The 7,496-nt window shown below is 46.2% G+C and overlaps 1 pseudogene; it reads right to left on the reverse strand.

Moving 5' to 3' along the window:
* Nucleotides 1-472: 472 nt before the first annotated feature.
* LOC148526705 (protein kinase C delta type-like) lies at nt 473-1,770 on the reverse strand (annotated as a pseudogene).
* Nucleotides 1,771-7,496: the final 5,726 nt, after the last annotated feature.

The following is a 7,496-nucleotide window of genomic DNA, read 5'->3' on the forward strand; positions in this document are numbered from 1 at the left end:
AGGTATGTAGCAGGTCAGGCGGCAACCAGTGCATCTTCAGGGACATAGCCAAGGTCAGGTCAGGCAGCAGACTGTGCATCTCCTGGGACACAGATGAGGTCAGGGCAGGTGGCAGACAGTGCATCTTCAGGGACGTACCCAAGGTAGGGGCAGGTAGCAGATAATTCACCTCCAGAGACATAGCCGATGTTGGGGAAGCGGCAGACTTTGCCTCTCCTGGGACATAGATAAGGTTGGTGCTAGGCAGCAGACAGTGCATCTCCAGGGATGTAGCCAAGGTCGTGGTAGACAGCGCATCTCTTGGGACATAGCCAAGGTTAGGGTATGCAACAGACATTGCATCTCCAGGGATGTAGCCGAGGTTGTGGTAGGCAGCAGACAGAGGATTTCCAGTGACATCGCAGAGGTCAGGGCAAGCAGTACACGCAGCGGGAAAAAGATGTTTTTAGGACTGCAGAATTTTCTGTTTACATTAGTCCAGGTCTTTGTCTGATGGTATAGTATCTTCTTCCATTGGCACATTGTGATATGTTTCACTCCATATGGAGCAAACAAACTGAATGTTATCAAAAAGCCTTTGTTTTTGGCAGTAATTGGTTCTTTGAAAACTTCACTATGGGGCACAGGAATTTGCTGTTCTGTATCTAGATCCATGGAGTCCTTGTGCGCTGTGACTGGGGATGCAGTTTTTCCAGTCTCTGTCTCTTCCCAATTAATTACAGAGAAGAAGAGGTGTTCTCGCACATTATCATTTACCCCGAGCCGGAAGGACTGTTCTTTGCACAGGAGCTTTCTTAAAATGTCCTCTGTTACAGGAGCAGTAAGGCCTGGGAATGCTGGTTCTTGTGTAAGGGTCATTGTCTCTACCTCTGATGTTGACTCTCCAGTAAAAGGGTATGATCCTATGGTGAGTATATATAAAATAACTCCAAATATGAACCAGTCTACACCTGCACTGTATGGCTGGCAGTTTATCATTTCTGGTGCATTATAGCCAGGTCTCCCACCAAAGTCTGTGGCATCAGTTTCTCCATATGCATTCAATAGGGCCAGACCAAAGTCAGTGATTTTAACATGGCCTTCTGTGGTCAGCAAAATGTTATCCAATTTTATGTCTCGATGAATAATCCCCCTTGAATGCATAAACTGCAGTCCACAAACCAGTTCTGCTGCTATAAATATTATTGTGGTGACGGTCAGCTCTGAGGTCTCATTCATGAAATTTAACAAATCCCCTCCGCCAGCCAGTTCCATTACACAGTATAGATAGCTCTCTGTGTGGAAGGCTGCATAACCATGGATCAGAAAAATGCTCTCATGTGCCAACTCAAGGACCCGACACTCAACCAAACTGTCCTCATACTCTATTAGTGTTCTCTTCTTTAGGATTTTAACTGCCACTCTTTCCCTACGAATAGCATCTGTTGGCAGCATCACTTTGCCATAACCTCCCTCTCCAAGTATGGAGTGAAAATTAAATGTTTCTACTGTTAAGGGGACGGTCTCTGTGCTTTGTAGCTTGTTGGCATAGAGAAATTCTCTTCTGCAGCTTGATGAACTGGTGGGATGCCTGGTTGGCCTCTGCTAATCGCTGTTATGAATTGTTTTTTCTTCTTTTTTATAAATCCAGTAAACCTGTCCCAACCTCTCTGTAAACCTGCAATAAATGCGTAGTTTATTCTCCCCTCTCTCTTGGCTGGTTTTGTCTGGCCTGCCTGCTTTTTTCTGCATCTCTCTGCTTTTTTGGTCTGTTTTACTTGATTTCTCCATCTCCCTGCTTTGTCTGTGTCACGACCAGGGGTTCTCGGCATGCTGACCGGCAGGTATTACCTGTGAGGACATTATGGCGAGGGGCGTCTGGTGGTGGCGCTGGTATCTGGCGGAGTACATTGGCTGTGTGTAGTCCTGTGCGGGCATACTGTCACTCTGGTCTGGTTAGGCCTGGTGGTGCTTCCGTTCCACTCTGGCATAGGCGCCGCCATCTTGCCTACGGTCATGTGACCTAGTTGCCCTATCCTGGTGTGTCACATGCTCTCTCTGGCCAGTCACAGTCCGGCACTGGGTATTTAAGAGAGTGCAGAGCTTCCTTTCACTGCCAGTGCAACGTATTTCTCAGTGAGAGCTGAGAGAGTTCCTGTGCTTTCACCTGTCTGTTGGGATCATTGCCTAGCCTGCTTCACCCTGCCTGTTCAAGTCCTGCTGGATTCTCCTGCCTCCTCCATTGCCTCTCCTTTGCCTGAGTACCTGTGCCAGCTGTTACCCTGCACCCTGCCTCCACTTGCCTTTTTCCTGCAAATTCACTTCTGCTTGCAAATTCACTTCAGCCTGAAAATCATTTCTGCCTCACAAAACCTGGATTACGGACTACTTTCTGTTATCACTACCTGGACTTTTTCCCATTGCTTCACTACAGTTCCCCAAGTGCACTTTAGTGCTAAACCCAGACTTTTTGTTTTGCCACATTCATGTCTGTTAAGCCACTCATTAAAAACTCCATGTTTATTTTTAAATCAGCTCAGTGTCTGCTCCTATTACCACCCCGGGCCCACGACAAAACCAGAACCTCACAGTCTGGAGGTTTTTTCTCTTAATAGTTCCCATGTTATGTCAGAAGACAATAATAGGGCTCTTAGAGAATAAAACAAACTTGCAGTATCACAAGATGTGACTGTGCAGTTTGGAGTTTCGAAAAACAGAGATACAGGGGCTTCATCAGCAATACAAGTAGATGTGTGATGTCATCAGTAACTGTGATGTCACAAGCAGTTACAGTTTGCAGTTGAGCTTAGTCCTTCAGGTCACATACATTATGGCAAATTGTCAGGGCTCAGCCGGGGATCGGCGCCCGCTTACCGCACCGCCGGCTTCCCCTCTCATCCTGGGTGGTCGGTCGGCCTGCGCGACGGCGGGGGAGAAGCTGAGTATTCTCCCCGCATGCTGTGGCTTCCTGGAGGGCTGGTGTCTGGCATCACAAATCCGGACATGGGCGCCGCCATGACAGTCGGCCCATGTGACTGGACCCTTCTCCATGATAGGCCTGTTTTCAGCTGATGCTGTGCACCTGTCAAAGGGTTCCCCTGGGTATAAAACTGTTCCACAGGTTATGGGAAATTGCCTGAACAACGGTTGTCTCCTAGCGTGCTTTAGTGAGTTCCCGGTCCAGGTTCCTATTCACCCATACAGCAGCAATGTTACCACCTTTACCTGTGTGCCTATACATCTCTGGTGAATACCCGTGCAGCAGTGTTACCACCTTTACCTGTGTGCCTTCACGTCTTTGGTGAATACCCATGCAGCAGTGTACCCACCTTTACCTGTGTGCCTATACATCTCTGGTGAATACCCATGCAGCAGTGTTACCACCTTTACCTGTGTGCCTTTACGTCTTTGGTGAATACCCGTGCAGCAGTGTACCCACCTTTACCTGTGTGCCTATACGTCTCTGGTGAATACGCGTGCAGCAGTGTTACCATCCCCACCTGTGTGCCTTACGTCTCCAGTGAACATCCGTGCTACAACGTATACCACCTCTACCCGTGTGCCTTCTATCTCTGGTGACGTCTCAAGTAACCGTGAGTTGCTTCCCACTTGAAATCCTTATTGACATTTGATCCTCATGTCAAGGTGTTTTCTATACAGTGTTTTAAGGGACTGTTTGGTGCCTAAGCAGGCATATCCTCGCTGGGCCACGGGTGTAGTGTCTCTATCCCTGCAGGGCTTGGGTACCTGGTCAAAGGACCGCGACCTGCTCACGGGGTGCAGCTAAGCCCAGGGGTCACTGGCGAACACCATCCTGTGGGTTAGACTCCGCACCTTTGCCCAGGTCTCGCCAACACTCAAGACCTGTGGATGAGGAGAACGTACATCCAGGCCCCTCGTCTCCGCTTCTTTCCCCAACTTAGGCCCACCACGTCCTCTTCTCCAGTCTCAGACGTGACACAAATGATGTACAGTATATGAAAGTTTCATCCTGCCCAAACTGTAAACAGTATAAGATAAGGAGAAAGAGTCCCTACTGTATTTCCCCTATCTAGAATGTACTTATGCCCATATTAAGACATTAAAATTGATATTTTATAAGACATTTTGGAGATGGGATTTGTCTGTACTGCTGTCATTATATATCAGAGTAGAGAAGCATTTAAAAGAACATTAGAACCTTTTATTGTTGGAGAATCTCTTAATTTTAGGCAGACAGAACTATCACAGGCCTATCTTTATATGCCTACATGTAAGCATACATGTGTTAAACTAACAACTATTTTCTGCAAAAGCTTTTGCTTGTCAATTAAGAGTAAATGTTACCAACTAGCGGAAACATATAACTACTGCTGTGACTGGATTCTTATAAATATTGTGCTTATGGGTTACAACTAATGAAGCATTATTTCTACTGCTGCTTAAGGCATATGTGCAGAACTAATAATATTGCTTGCTACATTCTTTGCTTGCTAAATAATAGCAAATATCCGTTGAATATAATTACCTACTATTGTTTCCAGATTTTCTGTTAGCAATTTGTTTATAGGTTGAACCCAACCAAATAAATATGGCTTTACTGCAATAAAATATAGTTTATTCATCTAGAGTACAAAAGTTCTATGCGACATGTACTACTACTTATATAAATGCTTGTGAGCTTTCTTTTGAATATAATTCTTAGGGGCCTATTCATTATGTTAATTAACATTCCATCTCGCCATGAGTGCCGGAGCAATTAATCATTCTTCCGGCACGGAGACAGCTGATCCGAAAATCAGCTGTCTCACTGAAGTGTTTCACTGCTCCATTCGGAGCAGTGAGACAAGTGTGCATGCGTGACCTGCAGGTCACACATGCGCACAAGAGACCCGACGTCCCGCGGAACAAGCTGGACAGGGATGGAGGTATCTGAAAGGCTCCCTCTTCGTAACTTGGACTTCCTTCCCATAGGGATGGAGTGGGTTGCAATACACATAGGTGACTTCTCTTTGAGCTCAAACCATTTCTTCATGTTAAGTGTGGGGTCCTTATATCATGTTCCTTTCAGCGTGTGTTAAGAAATCTCCTGTTACAATAACCAGAATTGTGTTTTTTTGTAACTGTTACAATGTTCAAATCCACAAGAAACAGAAGTAGGATTAAAAAGAATAACTAGATGTGTGAATTGTGTCGATAGTCTTCTGTATAGGGGTTGTTCCAAATGTGTTTTGCCACAGGTGTGAGGTTTCCCCAGTAAGTTTTTTGCAAGGACTAGCATGGATGTAGCAGTAATGCAATGCATGCACAGATGAGTCTTTATGATTGGGTTTCTGGGGATTCTTAGTCCCGTTAGATTCGTTTTGTTACTTACTCTGGAGGAACCTTCCACCCTGACAGATGTCAGTGCCACTGCTGTCAGCAGAACAAGTACGTACAGGGAGCATGATATATCTGGGAGACTCAATGGTCTAAATGTGTAAGTGGACATCTGAAGTAAAGATTTGTACACATTAGACGATTTTTGGAAAGCTATGCCCAATTCCAATGTATCGGATCAACACTTCATTCAAAATCATCTAGTGTGAATGCTCTATGTTGTGTGATGTATGCTCCCATGGGGAATCGTGATGATTTACCGCCGGACCCATGCCCGGCGGTTCAAATCCCGAGAGCAGCAGCCCGACAAGGATGAAAATCCAGATCGTCCCCAGGTAAGTATTCACTAACCTATTCTAACCCCTAACACTCCCTTTGGGGTGCCTAACCCCAACCTTCCCCCCCAGTGCCTAACCCTAATCCCCCCTCTAAGTGCCTAAACCTAACCCCCCCCTTCCTCGCCGCCTACACCTAAGTCCCCCGGGGGTGCCTAACCCTATCCCTCCCTCCCCCTAGTCTAACCCTAACCTCCCGGGGGGTGCCTAAAACTGTCTCCCCCGGGAACCCTAAACCTAACCCTCCCCCCCCCAAGGCTATCCTCGCTTGGCGCCCCTTCGATCGGGATGCCGGGCGCCGGTAAAATGACAGGCGTCTATATTTAGATGCCTGTCATTTAACCCTCGCCGGAATTAAGGAGTCGGTAAGCTGGCTGTCCTGATTAGGTCCGCCGGCTTCCCGACTGCATACCTCCCGTGGTGTCGTCAGTTACATCATTAGGTTGGCCTGCATGTAGGGCCGACCTGATGTTGCGGCTGATGACCCCATGCAGCGGGATGCGGCAGAGGCTCACATTGAGCGGTCGGGCATCGGATTATCTAGTGTGTATGGGCCGCCCGATGTGGAAACTTAAGATGGCAACTTACTCCAAAGGAGGTACAATCAACTGCATTTACATTTATATATTATTGCTGCGACATTGTTATTACAATTTGAAATGGGATGGTTTGCCATAATAATAAATACATATTGCTACAGGTCACTTCCTGAGGTATTTTGGCAGAGCCTGGGGCCTCATAGAGTCTTTATCCTTCTCTAAGGGGCACAGAGAGGAAAACTGGGGAGCAAGTGTTTACACTATGGGGTATATTTACTAAGGTGTGGGTTTTTAGAATTGAAGATGTAGCCCATAGCAACCAATCAGATTCTACTTAATTTATCTAGCACCTTCTAGAAGATAATGGCTATAATCTGATTGGTTGCTATGGGCAACATCTCCAATTCTAAAAATCTGCACTTTAGTAAATATACCCCTACATCTCCTTAATGCTCTGAATTATATGTACCGCTCAAGCTCAGCCCCATCCAGATACCGTGTGTATGTAAGCTGTGAGTACGGCTGTACAGACATATTGCTGCACAATAAACCAAGTACTGGTTAAGTCCTGATCTGTCTGTTGCATCTGGGATTCTGCTGCTACTATAAATACTATATATTTTGCTTACCACCTTCCAAATAAAAGACACATATCAACAGTTTGGGGTATATTTACTAAAGTGCAGGTTTTTAGAAGTGGAGCTGTTGTCCATAGCAGCCAATCAGATTCTACTTATCATTTATATAGCACCTTCTAGAAGATAATAACTAGAATCTGATTGGTGGCTATGGGCAACAACTCCACTTCTAAAAACCTGCACTTTAGTTAATATACTGCTTGGTCACTAATTATCCCACCTGTTTCCACAGACATAAATCTTCAAAACATGACCTGTTGACAGTACTTGAGGGCTGAGTTTGAGAACCACTTTAATAAAGCTTGGAGAGAGATAAAATTGGAGATAAATAGCACCAACCAATCAGCTCCTAACTGTCATTTTTCAAACACAGGTGGAGATGTAAGAAGCTCAGAAGCGGTATCAGTGCATGTTATGTGCGCTGATACCGCTTCTACCCGATGTATGATCGGGGGTCTGGGTGGTAAATGACAGGGGGGCTACTCGCCCCTGTCATTATCTGCGCTGCTATCTACAAGCCAGCCACGCTGATAGCCTTGGCCATGTATGAACGGTCAGATCGCCAGATCGTTCGGCCCGGTGTAGCTGTCGCTATCAACAGGTACAGCCTGGTGCTGCCCTATCCCCACAGCAGGGACAGCGCTGTC

This window comes from Taudactylus pleione, unplaced genomic scaffold, assembly GCF_031769625.1.
Source record: "Taudactylus pleione unplaced genomic scaffold, aTauple2 ptg000095l, whole genome shotgun sequence".
Taxonomy (NCBI): domain Eukaryota; kingdom Metazoa; phylum Chordata; class Amphibia; order Anura; family Myobatrachidae; genus Taudactylus; species Taudactylus pleione.